Source organism: Spermophilus citellus (assembly GCF_964194105.1).
Source record: "Spermophilus citellus genome assembly, chromosome: 3".
Classification (NCBI taxonomy): Eukaryota; Metazoa; Chordata; class Mammalia; order Rodentia; family Sciuridae; genus Spermophilus; species Spermophilus citellus.
Window position 1 is genome coordinate 134709915 of NC_138184.1, and position 18296 is coordinate 134728210.

General features: G+C 36.4%; 1 protein-coding gene across 2 annotated transcripts in view; it reads right to left on the reverse strand.

Moving 5' to 3' along the window:
• Positions 1-15751, reverse strand: part of STARD3NL (STARD3 N-terminal like) — a 51636-nt gene extending 35885 nt beyond the window's left edge. For both annotated transcript variants that reach the window (XM_081283769.1, XM_081283768.1), the window contains exon 1: positions 15540-15751. The gene's annotated coding sequence lies outside the window, so the exon portion shown is untranslated. The remainder of the gene's footprint in view (positions 1-15539) is intronic.
• Between the last annotated feature and the right edge of the window lie 2545 nt (positions 15752-18296).

Below are 18296 nucleotides of genomic sequence, written 5' to 3' on the forward strand. Positions count from 1 at the left end.
TAGAAGAATATACAGGAGGATACTTTAACAATTTCCTAAAGACAAAAAAATGCCATAACTATTTAAAATTTGTGTATGTGTGTGTAGCTGTCTTAAAGGAGTTCCCACTGGCTTGTTTGGGAAAAATTGAATGTAAAAATGAATAAAGACAGCAATGTTAGAATTTTTGTTAGAAAAAATTAAAATACCCCAAGACAGCAGGGTCATAATGTAAAAATAGAGAGGGGTGGTAAGCGTTCTCCTTTACAGAAAAAAATTAGGTAAAAAAAATGTAGAAAGAAATAAAATTAGAAAAACCAATAATTGTCACTTCCAGTAATAGTAACTGATTCAGGCAAGCATCATTATCACATGATAACAATTATTTAAAAGTTGCTGGGGAATATGATATTCATACTTTCAAAATATCACTTTTTGAATTATTTAATTTCATTGGGAATAATATACCTTTATAGTGGGGAGGTCTGGCAGGCAACACCTGAACCAAGTAATTGAACTGCATCACCAATGCAGAAGCTGGCATGATGTGTCTTTTATTGTGTTGTAATAAATATATAACATTAATTATGATATATCCCAGCCAGAAATGTTTAACTTGAATTTAGTTTAAAAAACAATCAGAAAAAATCAGTATATAGGGCATTCTACAATGTAACTATACTAAACTCCAGAGAATTCAACATGGTAAAAAATAAAAAGAAAACAGAAAAAAAAAAGAATAGTGGTAGGAATACTCTTCAACCTGAAAGAGCCAAAAGAGACAAATATCAAATGCAATGAATAAGCCTAGATTGAATCTTAAATTTAAAAACAAAAGACTACAAAAGACAATGGAGGAATTGATTATAGTTTTGTACTGGTAATACAAAAGAATGCCCTTATTCTTAGGAGACACATGCTGAAGTATGTGACTCACTTCTGATTAGTTCAGAAAAACATAAGGATGTTTTGGGATAGAGTTGTTTTATCTATCTATCTATATATGATAAATATAATTGAACACAATATTTATAATATACACATACACATGTAAAGTATGTCTATACAGCAAAGAAAGTAAATGCAAATTTTTGCTGCAAAAACATCATTAATTTTGCTTAAAGTATGTGCTACCTTTAAAAATGTGGAGTGAGAAACTGGAATTATCCTCAAAAATCTCTTAAGTCATTCTATAAAAAGAATATATGTGGATTTTGTACACATACCTTTGCAAAAAAAGTTCTTATGCACATGAAAGTTTATGATGCAGTGATAAACAAAAAGGAATAGCAATATAATATTGCTGAGCATTCAAATTATTTAGCCCTTACTACAACTATAAAATTACCTAACATAAACAGGGAACAGTTGACTTCTAAAGTGCTTGTAACTGCAGATAGGAGTCATTCTGTTTAAATTTTGAGCTAGTGTCACTTAAATACCTAGTAATCTTAATTGCTGTTATCAGGCTTCTTTAAAAGAAAGAGTGAAGTCATATCACACAATGATTTGAGGTCTATAGTTTGCTAGGATTTTTAGTGGAAATGCGCACAAATTGTCATTTTACTATGAGCATTTAAAAGCCATGTTTCTCCTTCATTTGTTCCCTACATTAAAACTCAAACTCTCCCCAGGCAGATGTTTTACAAAGCATCACCTACCAAGCTCAGGTATACCAGGTGTAACTTGCTGCATACAGCTGACTTGGAGCACTTATAACTACATTTAAAGTGCACTTTCTTCTGTTCCTCCTTTCTTTTAAGAATTTACAGACCAACTCTATGGTAATATCTCTCCATATTGTTTCCCTGGATTTCTTCTGTGTGTTTATTTTCTAGGCCTCATTTTTTCCAGTGCAGTTTACATTCCTTTAGGATATAATTAATGCTTTTATTTCATCCTGGCAAATGTGCTAACTCTTTGCTGCTTGGGTTCTTCCCTCATCCATGCTGCAAACACATATATACAACAGTAAAGGCTGCCTATGAAAGCTCTGTCATTTTCAGTAGTTTTCTCATTCAATTACTTATTTTAATATTAGCAGATAAAAGTAACACTGTGTGCATTAATGAACTAAACCTTTTGACAATTAATTTAGAAATTAATGACTTAGGAAAATTGAGGAGAAAAAATAAAAGTTATGGTGATTCTAAGTCATTCCCCTGGCAGACAAAACCCAAACCTGTTCTTATAATGACTTGATTTCTAAGTGATCAATTTCCTATAGTAATATTAAACATATTACTAAACATTTATTTGACATGGATTACAGGAAAAAATATTAAGATTTAAAGATGGCTAGGTAAATGTTAATCCCATGTATTTTCATAATTTATGAGACAAACATCAAATACTGAGAAGCTGAATCTGAACATGTAATATAAGATTAAGAATTGCACTGGATAATGCCTGGAATGTCAAAGGCTGCCAAGAACCTACCACATCTACTTAGACAGTAGTAACTATCTGAGTGGTATCTATCTGCAAGTATATTTGTGCACCAATGTTGTGGCAGGTCATTCTCTGAGCTCTGGGCATGCGGTTATTAACCAAACCAAAATAGTATCCTATTCTCCCAGAGTTTACCTTTTAGAAATCAGAGATGTTTATGAACAAAGAAGTACTGGGAACACAGTAACTGTAAACTGGGTAATCAATTTAATCTCATTGAGAAGGTGCTATCTGAACAAAAACTAAGAGATAAGGGGAAAATGCCAGGGAAACATCAGAAGAAAGAGCACTGCAGATAGAAGGAAGACAGAGGACAAAGGTCTTGAGGGGTGAAGCTGGCCAGTAGGACAGAGGGGCTGAATCATATGAGTGGAAGGGCAACAGGAGATGAGGACAGAGAAGTTAACAGGGGCTGGGCCTGTCAGACTGTATATACCACTACAAAGGCTTCTACTCTGAATGAGATGGTTTTCAGCAGAAGAAAAACATGACCAACTTAAGCTCTAAGAGGTTCTCTGGCTGCTCTGTTGAAAGATGCACAGAAGTAGGAAGAATGGTCAGCAGACCACTGAAATAATTGAGAGAGAAGATGTACTGACAGTAGAACAGGGTGATGGCAGTGGAGTGTTATGCCAGATTCGTGGGACCCCAATAGACCTCCAGGAGCCGAATCCAATGCAATCACACAAGAGTCTTTATTCTAAGCTTGAGCCTGGACTCACAACCATTCCCGACGCAGTTGTCCCAGAGAGTGAGTCCCGGTCCTTTATTCAGTGAGATTTTATAAGTTTTGAGGGGATACTCTATGCCTCACAACATCACACTGCAAATCATTCCATACCGCGGGAAAATCAAACAACAACTCTTAACATTGATTAGCACATTCACTGGTGGGAACAAGTTGGGTAGGAGTGATTGGTTAGTACAAGAGGGGGGTTCATTTGAACTGATTGGTTTAGGCCACAAGGGGTGTACGTGCTAAACTACATGGTTTCCTAACATGTTCTCAACCACCATAAACTACGTGGGGGTCATCTGGCATTCCAGGTATTTTCCCTGTCTTATGCTGATTGGAGGTTGCTAGGGGGATTGCTAGGGGTCCTCACCTAGCCTAACTGAGTCAGGGACACTTGGCGCTGCAGACCTTCCTTAGGACAGGCCTTGAGGTAGAAGCTGCTGTTACTTATTTATTTTTAAAAATGGAGTCACATTAGTTTCTCCTGAGTAACCAATTCATTGGTTCTAAAGACAGCCTAAAGCAGTTGGTGATAGATTGGTTGTGATTCATAGGAGAAAATGAGGACCAAAAAATAAGAGAAAGGGATTGCTATTTACTGAAACAGGGATAGAGGAGGGGCAATTTTAAGAGAGAATATCCATTCTGTTTATATGAAGTAAGTGATATTCAAACTGATGAAATAAACAGATATGAATCGAAAGTTCAGGGACAGTCTTGGCCAGAGATGTGTATTTCTGAGTCAACCGCATATACATGGAATTTAAATTACAAAGGTATACTAATAACAAGTTTCTCCTTTCATGCCATTAGAGAAAAAAGCAAAAACTATTGAAGCATACTTTTATTTGTAAAACTGAAAATTATTATGAGATGGGCCCTATATGAGCCCATAAGTGTTCCCATTTTGGTAAACCATGGACTTTGAACACCAATAAAATATAATACCACACAGATATTTAAATGGATTTAAAAGGTAATACAAGAGTTCTCCTGTTCTCAGCAGAATTTGTATCTACTCAAAAGGAAGATATATAAAAAATACAAGTGAATGATCATAAAGAAGGAAAAAAATGAAGTGTATACTCTGAACAATAATATGCCACACTGGGGATGTTGTATGGTCCAGAGGAAGAAGAAGCCAGGTAGAAGAAAGACATCTGCTAATATGTATTTATTCTTCTACGAATTACAAGTTAACAAAATAGCAAATGTCACAGAGTGGCCAAAGTCATGTGGGGTGGTATATAAGACCTGTTAGCTCACCAATCCCACAGGGGTCAACAAGTTGGTAGCTAATTATCTCCCTAGCACAGCAAGTCAAAGGGGTGGTGGCATGTTATAGCTGCACCTCATCACTGGTTTGATGAAAGTCTTTTTCAAGATAAGCTCTGAGGAACAAAAATGTTCTTTGACTTGTGTATCACCTTTTTCAGATGCAGCTCTCAGGCTGCCCAGAGGAAGTGGAACAACATGGTCTCCACTGGTAACTTCCTCAATTTCTACTTTCTTGCTCCAACCTCATTCCCCTCTTTGTTAATCTCTCTGGTACTCAGATGGATTTTGTGGTTGTTTCCCTTACTTGTGTCATTTCTAACTCCTACACTCAAATATTTTCTCCACAGCTCACCTAGAAATTCCTTTGACTTAATCTTCCAAGTCGAAGAAGCTATTTATAATCCCATTTCCCTTCAGGAGACAAATAAGGTCACTTCTACAAAAGACTGCTGATTTTCTTTTTGCCGACTGCCCATCATTTTCCAGAACTTTTTCTTGTTCCCACAGAGCAAAATCTACAATTAACTTTCCTAAAACTCATAATAAATGTATTATAAAATACCTGAAGGCTAGCAAGAAATTATCACTCTCTTTGCCAATTTGGACTCATTAACTCTGTCAGCCATCAGCAGGTAAGTATTCAAAGGAGCCTTGGTGCCCCTCCTTGCATATATATATATATATATATATATATATATATATATATATACACACACATACATACATACATATACATACACACACACATAACTACGAATACTTTAAGCTTAAGCTTTCTCTTTGAGATGTGTTGTCTTAGTTGAATTATTTTTCAGACAGATCAAAGCCCCTCCATTAAAAAACTTATAATATCTTCCATTCAATATGAGAACATCTCTGTACCACACAAAGCCACTTCTTCAACACTTATCACTACAAGCAACTTTTTTTTTTCTATTTTTCTCTTTTTGCAAGCAACTTTCAAACAAATCTTGTTATCTCTCACCACAGACCTGGACATTTTATTGAGCTATATCTGAAAATCAACAGCATCAATGGTGGTCAGCTCACTTCTCTCCTAGGAATCACAGAAAGTATACACCTGTTTTAATAACTATCTTTCATTCCAAAGACTGATTTAAGACTGTGCTCATCACATATTCTTCATAGGCCTTCCAAGACCTATCTTTTCAATACAGAAAAAAACAGAAGCTGAATTTTAAGCTGACCGGTAAGCAGTCAGCAGAGCTATGCAGAGGCAAGTTTTTTTTGTGTGTGTTTTTGTTGTTTTGATTCAATATCACAAGACTCCTTCTCTGAAAGACAGGAGATAATGCTTACTGAAAATGTCACTTTAGGTGACAAGGCCATCTTCTACTCATTGCCCCTGTGTTAGCTGGAGTGGTGGTCCAGTAGCAACATTGGGGAAGATATGACACCAACTTCAGGATGGCACACAGGTCCAAAAAGAAATTCCTAATCTCTACTGTAGCCCAAGGTTTGCCGTTGAAAGCTTAGTGCATGTGAAAGATAGGGAAAGACAATCAAAAAAATCTTGATAACCTAGATTTAGTATTCTTTTCTCTTTCCAACTGGCAATAAAACAGGAAACTAAACCTTCAAAAGATGAGCAACAGATATGGGTTCTGGATCACCTATATCAACCTAGCTTATGTTTCAGAAAACAGAATCACATAAAAAATATCAAAGGCCAGTATCTATAAAACTCAGTCAAACAATGGGCTAATATACCTCCAAAATATTGTGTGCTGTACTGATAAGGAGAGCAGGTTTAGAGCACAGGTAACAAAGGCAGAGAATATAACAAGGCAGTAGGATCTTCTTAAAGTCACAGGTTCTCAATAAAGCTGAAATTAGCACCATTCTTGAAAATTTTGATATTACACGTTTTTTTTTAAGAGAGTGAGAGAGGAGAGAGAGAGAGAGAGAGAGAGAGAGAGAGAGAGAGAGAGAGAGAGAATTTTTAATATTTATTTCTTAGTTCTCGGCGGACACAACATCTTTGTTGGTATGTGGTGCTGAGGATCGAACCCGGGCCGCACGCATGCCAGGCGAGCGCGCTACCGCTTGAGCCACATCCCCAGCCCTATTACAGGTTTTTAAAAAGATAAGCAATTATAAAATAAAAAACTTATGTCTAAAACTATAGGCATTGATATAGACACACAGCCTGCAAATGATTTAAAATGTTTATGATCAGAATAATTACCAATAATAACTGGTAATATCTTGTTTATAGCTTTTTAAAAAAAATGTGCTTAAGTTTTATTCTTCTGCTAGTTTCACCCTCAAAACATTCCTTATTGGTAGCTAATTTAATCCCCTTATTAATTCTCACCAGTCAACTTCACTGTTTTCTCAAATCTCTCTTATATATTACTCCATCAATTATGTCTCACCTCCAGAACACTCATTTCTCTGCTTAAAACATCATTTCCCTCAGCCAATGCTCCAGCTGCTCTCTTGCACTATGGATACCTTTATTGTATTTGTCCCTTGCATAGAATGCCTTTTCTTCCACCACACTATTAACAGCAGTAAAAGACTATTAATTGTTTAAGGAAGCTTAAGTATCACTTCCTCAAACTTCCTCTGATCCCCTAATGCTGTGTTTTGGACATCCCTAGAACTTTTGATTTGAGTTCCTCCCTGCAAGTTTTGTGTGCCATAAGCATGTTCCCCAGTGTGGTGGTATAAGGAAATGTGGAACCTTTAAGAGATGAGACCTGGTAGGAGGTAATTAGGTCATTAAGGGTTATCACTCTTGGAAGAAGTTAATGTCATTTTTATGGGACCCCAGTTAGTTCTCAGAAAAGCTGTTATAAAAGATCAAGCCTGGGCTGGGGATGTGGCTCAAGTGGTAGCGCGCTTGCCTGCCATGCGTGCAGCCCGGGTTCAATCCTCAGCACCACATACAAACAAAGATGTTGTGTCCACCGAAAAATAAATAAATATTTAAAAATTCTCTCTCTCTCTCTCTCTCTCTGAAAAAAAAAAAAAAAAAAAAAAAGATCAAGCCTAACTCCTGACTCTCCTGTCTCACCATCTGACCACTCACTTCTACACACAGTATTTCCTTTTCTGCTCCTCCACCATTTTGTGAAGCAGTCAAGAGGACCCTCCCCAAGACCAAACCAATGAGACACTTGATCTTGGATTTTAAGCCTCAAAAATTGAGCTAAATAAACCTCTTTACACAACCTCAGGTACATTGTTATAGCAACAGGAAGCAGAATAATAAACCTAGGAATAATGTATATTCCATATATCCTTATTGTATTCCATATACACATATTTATTTAATGTATATTCCACATATCATTCTAATCATTCATATTCAGATATCATTAACAGCTCTTTCTCTTAGGATTACACCAAAAGCTCCTAGAGAATGCTTCCATATCCTTAGCACACTGAGAAATACTTGGCACATGTTAGGCATTTGATTTGTTTGTTGAAGTAATGAGTTACAAATATCATTTTATAAAAGTAGAGACTCTGAATATTTAATATCTAAAATTAGACAAGTTTACACATGACTGAGGTTTCAACATATTAAATAAATCAAGAACAATCTCCAGTTACTGAACTTGATGATGAAATTAACAAAAGATGTCCAATCTTCCAAAATTATCTAAATTGGTCATCCCTCTTTCCAATATACTTTGAATACTAGTTTGTGAAATAATTCTAATAACACACTAAAATGGAAACAAATATATCATAAATATGAAAAAAATGCAATAAGTCACTACACAAGTGGGAAAATACCTGCCTGAAACAAATAGATATATTTGTTATCATGTAAAACATGTAAACATGTAAAACATATGTTAGTCACCCCACAGGAAAATGAAGATGGAAAAGACTTGGTCTCCATCCTAAAGTACCCTTTCCTAAAGAAGTAACACAATTATATAAATAATTAGAAAACAGTCTAAGATAATTATAATATAAAGAAGATTGAATATCACCTTTTGTGACCAGAAAAGGCTTCATGAAAAAGTTGACCTTAGAAAAAATATATGAATCTGGAAGAAATGAAAAGCTGTTCTATTCCAAGAAAGAGGCAGACTAGAGCAAACCAAAAACAGAGGAATGTTCAAGAAGCATGTCAGTGAACAATGAGTTACTATTTTAGTTAGCTTTTCTGCAACTGTGACCAAAAGGCCTGACAAGAACAATTTTAGAGGAGGAAAATTTTATTTTGGTGCTCATGGTTTGAGAGGTCTCAATCCATACATGGTTGACTCTATTACTTTGGGATAGAGGAGAGGGAGAACAAATGGCAGAAGAGTGTGGCAGAAGAAAGTGGCTCAGAATATAGCCACCAGGAAGCAGCAAGAATGAGCTCCACTCACTGGGGAAAAAAATGCAAACCCCAAGGGCATGCTCCCATTGACCCAGTGTCTCCAGCCACAACTTATCTGCCAGCAGTTACCACCCAGTTAACCCCATAAGGTGATTAATGCACTGATTAGATTAAGGCTCTCATCATTCAATCATCTGACCTCTAAACTTTCTTGTATTGTCTCACACTTGAGCTTTTTGGGGATACCTAATATCTACACCACAACAGTTACCCTGGGTCTGAAGAGAAGCCCACATGAGAGAAACAGAAAAGATGTGACTGGAAGGCTAGAACAGAAGTGCATGGACAGATCATGAAGGGATATGAAAAGCAAGCATGAGACTGTTCTTGACTGAGGATGCCACAGTCCTGAGGACAAGGAAAACACCAAGGATGGAAAGAGTTTATGGCTTCTAAAAACTTAGCACAGAGCCGTGTCAGGCAGGGAGTTAAACATGGACTCCATGTTTATGGGTTGTCATGAAAATGAGGTATGACTGTACTTCATTTCTCAAGGATGCGGTGATTCAATTCTAGAACTTACGTTTTCTCAGGGTCCTCAGTGTCCTCTGAGATATTTATGTTAATTCTTAGACAAGTGGAGGTCATATAGACAAGTGGAGGTCATAAAATAAAAAAGTTATGAACAGTGCTTTCCAAAGCTGTGAGAAGTCCATAATTTTTAAACTAAGCATCAAGCATTAACATTTCAAAGTGTGCTGAATGACCAGCTTTATGCCATGCTCTTTTTTTAGCCTTAAAAGAACATAAGACAACCATTGCTAGTCTAGAAGACCTACCCTACTATCCTTATACCAACCTTCTGCTCCCCATAGAGAACAGACCTTATTTTCCCTATCAAATACTTTTCCCTGCCAAAGTACTGCAAAATCTACACAAAAGACTTCAAAATGATGTTGTGGCCAAATCTTGCCCATACATAGGTGACAGGGTGTGTCTGCTGGCTTGTACAATGTTTTGTAAACACTAAATTGACAACATGAAAAGGAGTTTTTCATATAAATAAAATCTAGATTTCTAGCTTCTTTTGAAAAATAGGCAATTTGGGCAATATTCCCAGTTTACCAGTTTGCTACCCAGACACCTTATTTGATGCTAGGCCTTCCTGGTCCCTGTAAGCATTTACTTTTCCTTCCGCCTTACTGGGTTTTTGGATCCCTAATAAATAGTAATTATCTAGAGTGGGCTTTGCTGAGTCAGAGTTCACCAACTACACTGCTTGGTTTCACAGCCTAGTACTGCCACTGACTAGCTGTATAATTTGGACAAATTACCTAACCTCTCTAAGTTTCTTCTTCTATAACATGACAATAAAACTCTTAACTTTGAGGACTGTTTGGGGAATGAATTAGTTTATATAAAACAGTGGTTTTCAATGGGATGGTAAGAGGAGGGCAAAGGACTGTGCCCTCCAACCCCAGAGCCCTAGAGCATTTGGCAATAATGAGGATATTGTTAGTTGTCAGGACTAGATGAGATGCCACTGACATCAGGAGGCCAGAGAGGGTCCTTAACATTCTACAATGCACAAGACAGCCACCAAAAATACAGAACTTTCCAGCTGAAATGTCACTGGTGCTGAGGATGAGAAACACTGACACAAAGTTTTTAGAACATCCCTTGGGGTGGAGGGAGCCCTCTGAAACTGTTAGGTATCATCAGTAATGACTAAAGCAACTCCTAGCTGGTGCCCCCACCTCACCTGGAGAAACTGTTAGCATCTCAAGAGCTCTTTGTGTTACCTTTTATAAATTTAACATACCACACAAATAGGAAAGAGTACTTCAAATAACATGGTTTCACATCATGAATTCAATAAGCAATTGGTTAATTCACAAATAATTATGAAATATATTTTTCCTGAAACAAAAATCAAAAAAGAATACACTATGGTGGGCAATAATGCATAAGATTTGAAAAATATATTGTCCTTCAATTTCCATGCATGCATAAATTTGTCATAATGAACCCAACAACTATGTATAACCATTAATGTTTAAATAAATAAAAAAATATTTAAAGAATATATATTATCCTGAAAATACATGACATAGAAGCCCGTGATTACCACAATTTAGAAGACAGTAGGCCAAATCCTTCTAATCTCCAGATTCAATACAATGAGGACATTCACACTAACTAGTCCCAATATATTTCTTGGAAAGTTACAACACAGAGGAAATAAAAAAAAGAAGAGTTTTAAAATAAAGAGTACTGAATCTAATACTACCCCAATGCCTGACCAGAAAGACCCTCCAGGTTTAAATAGCTCAGAGTTAGACTGAGGTGAGTGTTCAGGCTTTGATTTTGATTCATAGCAACTCCAGATCGATGTTGACTCCAAACAAAACAAGGGAAGCAATGATAAAGGCCCTAGCTGTGATGATACATCATTTAAGAGGCTGCCAGGAGTTCTGACGCAGGACTTCAGATTCAGTGATGGCCTGTAACAAGTTCCTGCTTCAAGGAGTCATGAGTAGTGAGTAGGCTTCATAGACCAGCACTGGAAGAATCTAAGGGGCCCTGAGCTAATTTCTCTGTGAGCCTGTCTTCTCATCCATAATACTGAGAAGTAGAAATCGCTGTTACTATTTCTCAATCCCATTAACATAGAGTTCACTGATTTTATTCATTTATTTTGTAAAAGTGTATCCTCAACATTTACAGCCCAAAGATGTGAGGTCCTCTAAAGGGACCCCTGGTCAACTGTAGAAGTCAGAACCTTAACTGAAACAGGAAAGACCTTCTAGAACCAAAACCAAGAAAAGACTAACAGGGCCTCTCTCAAAGACAGAGTGATAAATGGGTAAATAAAACTAGAGGGCTCTAGGATCTGTAAAAACATTTGCATTAATACCACAGATTGCTGTCCTTTAACCTAAAGTCAACAAAGATTGGAAGATCCATGTCTACTACTGGACATTACCACAGATATCAAGATTGGTATACCAGGTTGTAAAGAAAAACTCCCAAAAGTTATGTGAAAAGAAAAGGCTACCACTAAAAAAACACAGGAGATTTTTTTTTTTTCTTGTAAGTTTGGCATTTGAGTGGACTGAGTAGTACAGGTAGAACTTTGACCAGCTGGAGTTGTACATTCAAAGAGCATTACAGGCAGAACACAAGTAATGACACCAAAAATAAAAGCCAGGATTACAATTTAGTGTGCTGGTTCACATGGATGCTACTACTAAAATGTGGGATCAAATCACAACATCCTGGATTATTTGAACTTGGATATCAGCTTCATGAACAATCTTAAGAGACAGAGACACTCCATCAAAACATTGTTTTACTATTGTAGCTTAAAGAGCAAAAGCTGTCTTTTGTCTAAATTTAAATATCTTCCAACATTTAATAAATAAGATTAATTTCTTTAATAGTATTCTAGTTTGGCTAATAAAAAAAAATAATCTTCATTAAGAAGATTGGTCAAAAAATCACCCAGAAAGCAAATTAATCTATTTGTCAGTCTGTTTTATTTCATATATTCTAATCATAATTATTAAAATAAGCAAAGTTTAGAAATAAATAATAGTTATTTTTAAATTTTCTTATTTTGCAAGCTAATTTCTACTTTTTAAAAATATATTTCTAAAAAAGAGAAATTACACCACTGAGCTGACCCAAGGACTTCCTTAATTATAAGAACAAACTCTAGTTGCCACCAGAAACTATGAGCCACCAAATTCTAAGCATTATTCCCACACTTCTAAGCATAAGGTTAAAGCTGGGAAAATAGTAACAAATTTTAAATTATCTTTCAAAAATTTCTGAAATTATAACTTTAAAAAGTCATTTTTAAATCATGCTCTTCTAACAAAAACTGAGGATTCATCCAGAGAGTTTACACCTACTCATTACTCAGAAAAGGGAAGAAAAACAAAGCAAAAGGTTATTTTAGCCCAAGAAAAAGCACTGTCTCATCTTTTTTAAAAATTACCTTTTAAGAGTTTATGGGCAGTACATTCTAGATGTTAAAATATTATATTTTTATATTTATATATTCAGAAATATTGTGGGATAGTCAAGAAGGTAGAGAAGAAAAAAAATTGGGCTGAAAATCAGCAGGGTTATAACTGCAATCAGTTTGTACACTATGTTTTGTTCTGGAAATCAATGAACTTCTCTGGGCCTTCACAGCTCCACCTTTAAACTAAAGGTTAAATCACATAATCTCTAAAATGCCACAACATGAAACAAAGTTTAAATAACAGAGATATGCAGTTGCTATTACATTTTCAAAGAAGCAAGGGGTGAAGCAGAAGGAAGTTAAGATTTCAGAGTAAGGCTAATGAGCTCCATTGTAACCAGCTGAGTGGCCTTAAGAGTAACTTTCCTGTACTCTTGAAAAGGTCTAATATTTACCTTTGCAAGATGGTGGAAGGATCAGAATGTATGCAATGTACTTGGCACACTGTATGCATTAAATAAAAGCAGACAGAGCATCCCTGGTCAGTAATATCTACTTAACCAATTAACGCAGTTTCCTAGAGCTTGGCTGGGATAGAGCAGACTGACAGTGCTTTCCTAATAGAAAGAAGGTAAAGATAAAAAGGAAGAAGATTCATGGTTAGGAGACAAAAGTAGCCCTTGAAGATAAACAAAGGCTTTGAGTCCTATACATAATAACAATGAAAAAACAACTGCATGGACATTCTTTTCATTAAAAAGACCCCTGGAAGAAGGAAGAAATATATGCATACATATACATATGTATATGTGCGTGTGTATATATACACACACACACAGATACACACAAATATGTCTATACATACACACATATAATAAACAATAATTCATAGTATATTATGCAATATAAAATATATATTACATATATAATATAACAACTTCATAACCAAAAGACAGAAAGTTGGTCAGAACTTATGAATGCCTCTAAACAAGAACAAGGACTCTGAGATAGATATATAGATATAGATATAGATAGACAGATAGATATACACATCATCTTTCCTTAACATGTCTGTCTGCAACTCTCACAGCAGATACAGATGATACAGCTCCTGCCCACCTCTCCAGTATCCCCTCCTATCACTGTCCCCCCACATCACTCTCCAGTAAGTTTATTCTGCTCTAGCCATACTAGCTTCCCTTCATCCTCAGAACATGCCAAACTCATTCTTTCTTTAGTTTTGTTTTTTTGCTTTTGTTTTTGTTTTTGCACTATTAGAGAAACTTCCAGATCTTCTCATGGCTGACTCACTCTAAACATTCAGTTACCACCCCAACCATCACCTCCTCAGGAAAATCTTCCCCACAGGTAAATTTGCCCACACCCCCCAGCACACCAGAATTCCTTCCCCTGTAATATATTCTCTAACATTTATTACTGCCTAAAGTCATTTTTTGGTTTGCATGTACATTGTATCTCCATCAAAAGATAAGATCTTTGAGGTGAGGGACCTCATCTAAACTGTTCATTACTCAATCCCAAATACCTGAAACAATGGGTAGCCCAGACAGATATTCATCAGATGAAACTGTCCAATGAATAAATTCACAAAATTACACCAATCACCATTCCTTCTATGAAAATAAGTTGTCATCAGAAGTCATAAAGTTCATTTCTTTAATGCAGTTTTCTATAATGCAATAATGCAACTTTAAAAGGTCCATGTTAGAGATGGTAAGATCTTAAAGAGAATAAATGCTTCCTAACAATACAAAATATTATATATTATATTATACAGTTTGTATATATTATATTCTATATATTATACATTACATATTTTCATTTCATGTACATTAATTACCCACTACTTTATTATCAGAATCCATAAATAAAGCATAGATATGGTAAGTTGTTTTGTTTCATCAAATCTTGCTTCTAGATAGAGAGATGGGCAGATGGACTATAGATGGTAACTACCTTTCAGAAACCTTCCACACAAAGAAATCTGATATAACACACTGAACTAACTCCAGTGTATTTAGAAATTAGACCTGTTACTTTGCAACCTCACTGAAGGTATCCAAACTATTTATGAGTCAAGAGATTTATTCAAGTAATTCCATCTGTGAAATAGAAGATAAATGAATAATGAACAACTGTTATATTAAGAGAATGATAAGAAAAATGCCACAGTGTTAACCCATGTTTGAAATAATAGGGAAAAAAAATCCCTTCCTAACTCTAAACCAAAAGAAAGCATGCTACTTATATTTAAAAAAAAAAAAAAATTGCAAAATGAGTGGGCAAAGCAGTGAACTGAAACCATCTTCAGAACAATCATGACTCAGACTTCAATCTTTATTTTGTTTTGTTTTGTACATGGCCTTTCTTGATGAATACAAGAGGCCCATAAACGACTGTGTCTGGACAACCCACGCTTCACCCCCTAGTCACCATCCTTGGTCATTCTTCAGGGCCCATGGCCCAATATGGGGATGGACCCCACAAGGGCCTCGCTAGGGCCCGCGAGGTGAAGAAATGGAGACCTCACTACCCGAATCCGTCCCTAAATCCCTGCCCTGGGAGCAGTGGGTCTTGGAAATCTGCAACTTCACTTTTGTATCCATTATATACACATGCCTTGCCCCTCCTCCTTCCCGGGTGGATCTCGCAAGGACTCCGTAAACAGAAGGGAACTACAGGGTTATGGCCTCCGTCTGCTGGACTCTCCAGGAACCCAGTTAGGTGGCCTGACCTCGGGGACTCAGTTTTCGAACCTGTCAAACAGGGTGACGCGAAACCCAGCCTACCTCATCGGGTGGTTCCGGGCCGGCCGCCCCAGACTGGCCCGGAGACAGTGGCTCAGCGGTCGCGCCCTCCAGGGATCCGGGGCGGCGGGGTGGGGCTCGGTGGGGCGGGACCAGGCACCCAGCCCAGCAAGCGAAGCGCAGCCCACCGCCCGCAGCCAGCCGCCCTAGGAGCTCCTCGAGTACCCGGCCGTGACGTCAACACGCTGACGTTCACGCACAGAAGCCGCATCTCGCTCCAGGGTCCAAAGACTGAGTGCTTGGCAAGCTCTAGAGAAACTACTCGATTGGACAGAAAATATGACAGTCATCTACTGACCAATAAGCGACGGGGGAAGACCGGAGACGGGGAGCTGGACTGCCCTGAGGAACGGGTGGGAATCTGGGACTGTGACTTTGAAAATCTTGAGCTGGTTGGGCTTTCCCGCAATTTGTACTACATCGTTTTAATTAGTGTTTGCTTTTTCTTTTTTTTACGATTATGCCTTTGCCACTTTTTTTCAGTTACTTGGTAGGGATATAGCCCCTGGGCTCGTGGAAAACAATCACAGGGAGGATTTCGGATCCTCTGGGCACCTCCCATGGATCCTCTTCTGTACTGAAATAGGGCGTCCCACTTCTATGCCAGTACTGTGTTCGATCCACTTTGAATTCTGAAGACCTCCAGACCTATTTATGAGACATTTTCTCTGTGAGTCTATTGCGTAACTAACATCTCTTACTTATAGTTATATCTAACTATATGTGTATGTTTCTTTTCCACGAGATTGGGCATCACTTATTGTTTTATTTAGACTAACTTTGCTTTTACCCCTAATAGATGCTACAGTTACATCATTCAAATTTTTACAGTTACAATGGGTAGACAGTGAATATTCTTCACATCTCAGTTCCTCGGGTTTTCAGTTGCCACTGGAGTCAACCGGTATTGCTGATTTTTTGGATATTCTTCCAAAGTCATTCTGAGTGCTATTGTTGATTTTAAATTACACAAGTGAAATAATATCAGTTCATTTTTTTTTTTTTTACCGTTACGAATTACTGAATAACCTTTTCAGGCACTAATTACAAACCCATCCCTTAGATGATGACTCCTAGTTCTTGTGTAGAAGCTTTTGTTTTCTGTTCTCAACATTGAGATCTTCCCATGTTTATATATAAATCTACCTGACTTTTAACAAATGCTCTAGGGCTGGGGTTATGGCTTGGTAGTAAAGCACTTGCCTAGCATGTAAAAGGTCCTGGATTCAAGCACAACCACTGCAAAAATTTATGAATGAATGCATGAGTGAATGAATGAATGAATTGCTGTATGTTACTTCTCAGGACCAATATATGTACAATTCAATTTACATTTCCCCACCCTCAGACATATAGTTTGCTTCATTTTATTATTATTACTAAAATAATAATTCATTAAATGTGTGTAGGTATCTTTCTGTAATGTCTTGTACTTATGTACAAGTATTTTCTAGGATAGAGAAACCAATAAGTGAATATACTGCATCAGAGAATATGCACATTTTGAATCCTAGTAATAGAGTTCCTCAATTTGCCCCAATTTGTTAGATTTGCTCCCCTAAGTAGTTTTTATGACTTATATACTTAACATTCCTTTCCTGCATCCTTAGGAAAACTGATAAAAATGCAATTATATTGTTGTTATAAATAGGTATGAAAATTGTTTTAAGGATAACATATGAAAAAGAAAAACAATAATCTTAAGTATATAGCTTGGTGACAAAAGGAACCAACATGTGTAACCACCTCCCATTTCAAGATTTTAAATGTGTATTAGCAATGTAGAAGTTTTTTCATGCTCAGTCTTACTCAACTGTACACACAAATAGCCACTCTTCTGAATACTACCACCAAAATTAGTTTTGTCTTTTTTTCAAACGTTTATAGACACAAATAGTATGTACTCTTGTAGCTCTTCTTTCTTAGTATTATATTTGTAAGGTTGATCTATATTAAAGAATGTAGGAGTACTTCAATCATTTTCATTTTTGAATGTAATTCCAAAATTTATTTTTCTGTTCTACTATTGCTTGACATTAGGTTATTTAAATTTTGAGGTAATTGTAGCTACAAATGATACTGCTACAAATATTCTTGTACCTGACTTTTGATGCACATAATACTAATTTAATTTTGGTATGTTCTAGGAGTAGTATTACTGTGACAGAGCATATGTGTATGTATTCAGCAGTAAAAGACACTGCCACATATTTTTTTGATTGCACAAATTTACAGGCCCAGTAGCAATGAATGAAAATCCAGTTGATCCATTTTTTTTATTTTCAGAATTATCACATTATAAAATTAAATGTCCAATATTCAACAAAAAAAGGATTACAAAACAAATAAAGAAAAAGTAAAGTATGGCCCATTCATAGGAAAAAAAGAAATCAACAGAAACCATCCCCAGGAAAGCTCAGACATTGGTCTTATTAGACAGAGACTTAAATCAATTGTGTTTAGTTTTTTCAAAAACCTCATGGAAGCTATGAATAGAAAAACTGAAATAAACAAGGAGAATGTTGTGAACAGACAATATCAATAGAGATACAAATTATAAATGAAACCAAATAGAAAATCTCGAGCTTAAAAGTACAGTACCTAAAGTGAAAAATTCACTAGAAAGTTCAATAGAGGAGTTTAGCATATCAAAGAAAGAATCCAGGAACTTAAAAATAGAAAAATGGAAATTATTCAGTCATAGCAGGAAAAAAACACAGCAATAAATGAAAAATGAAC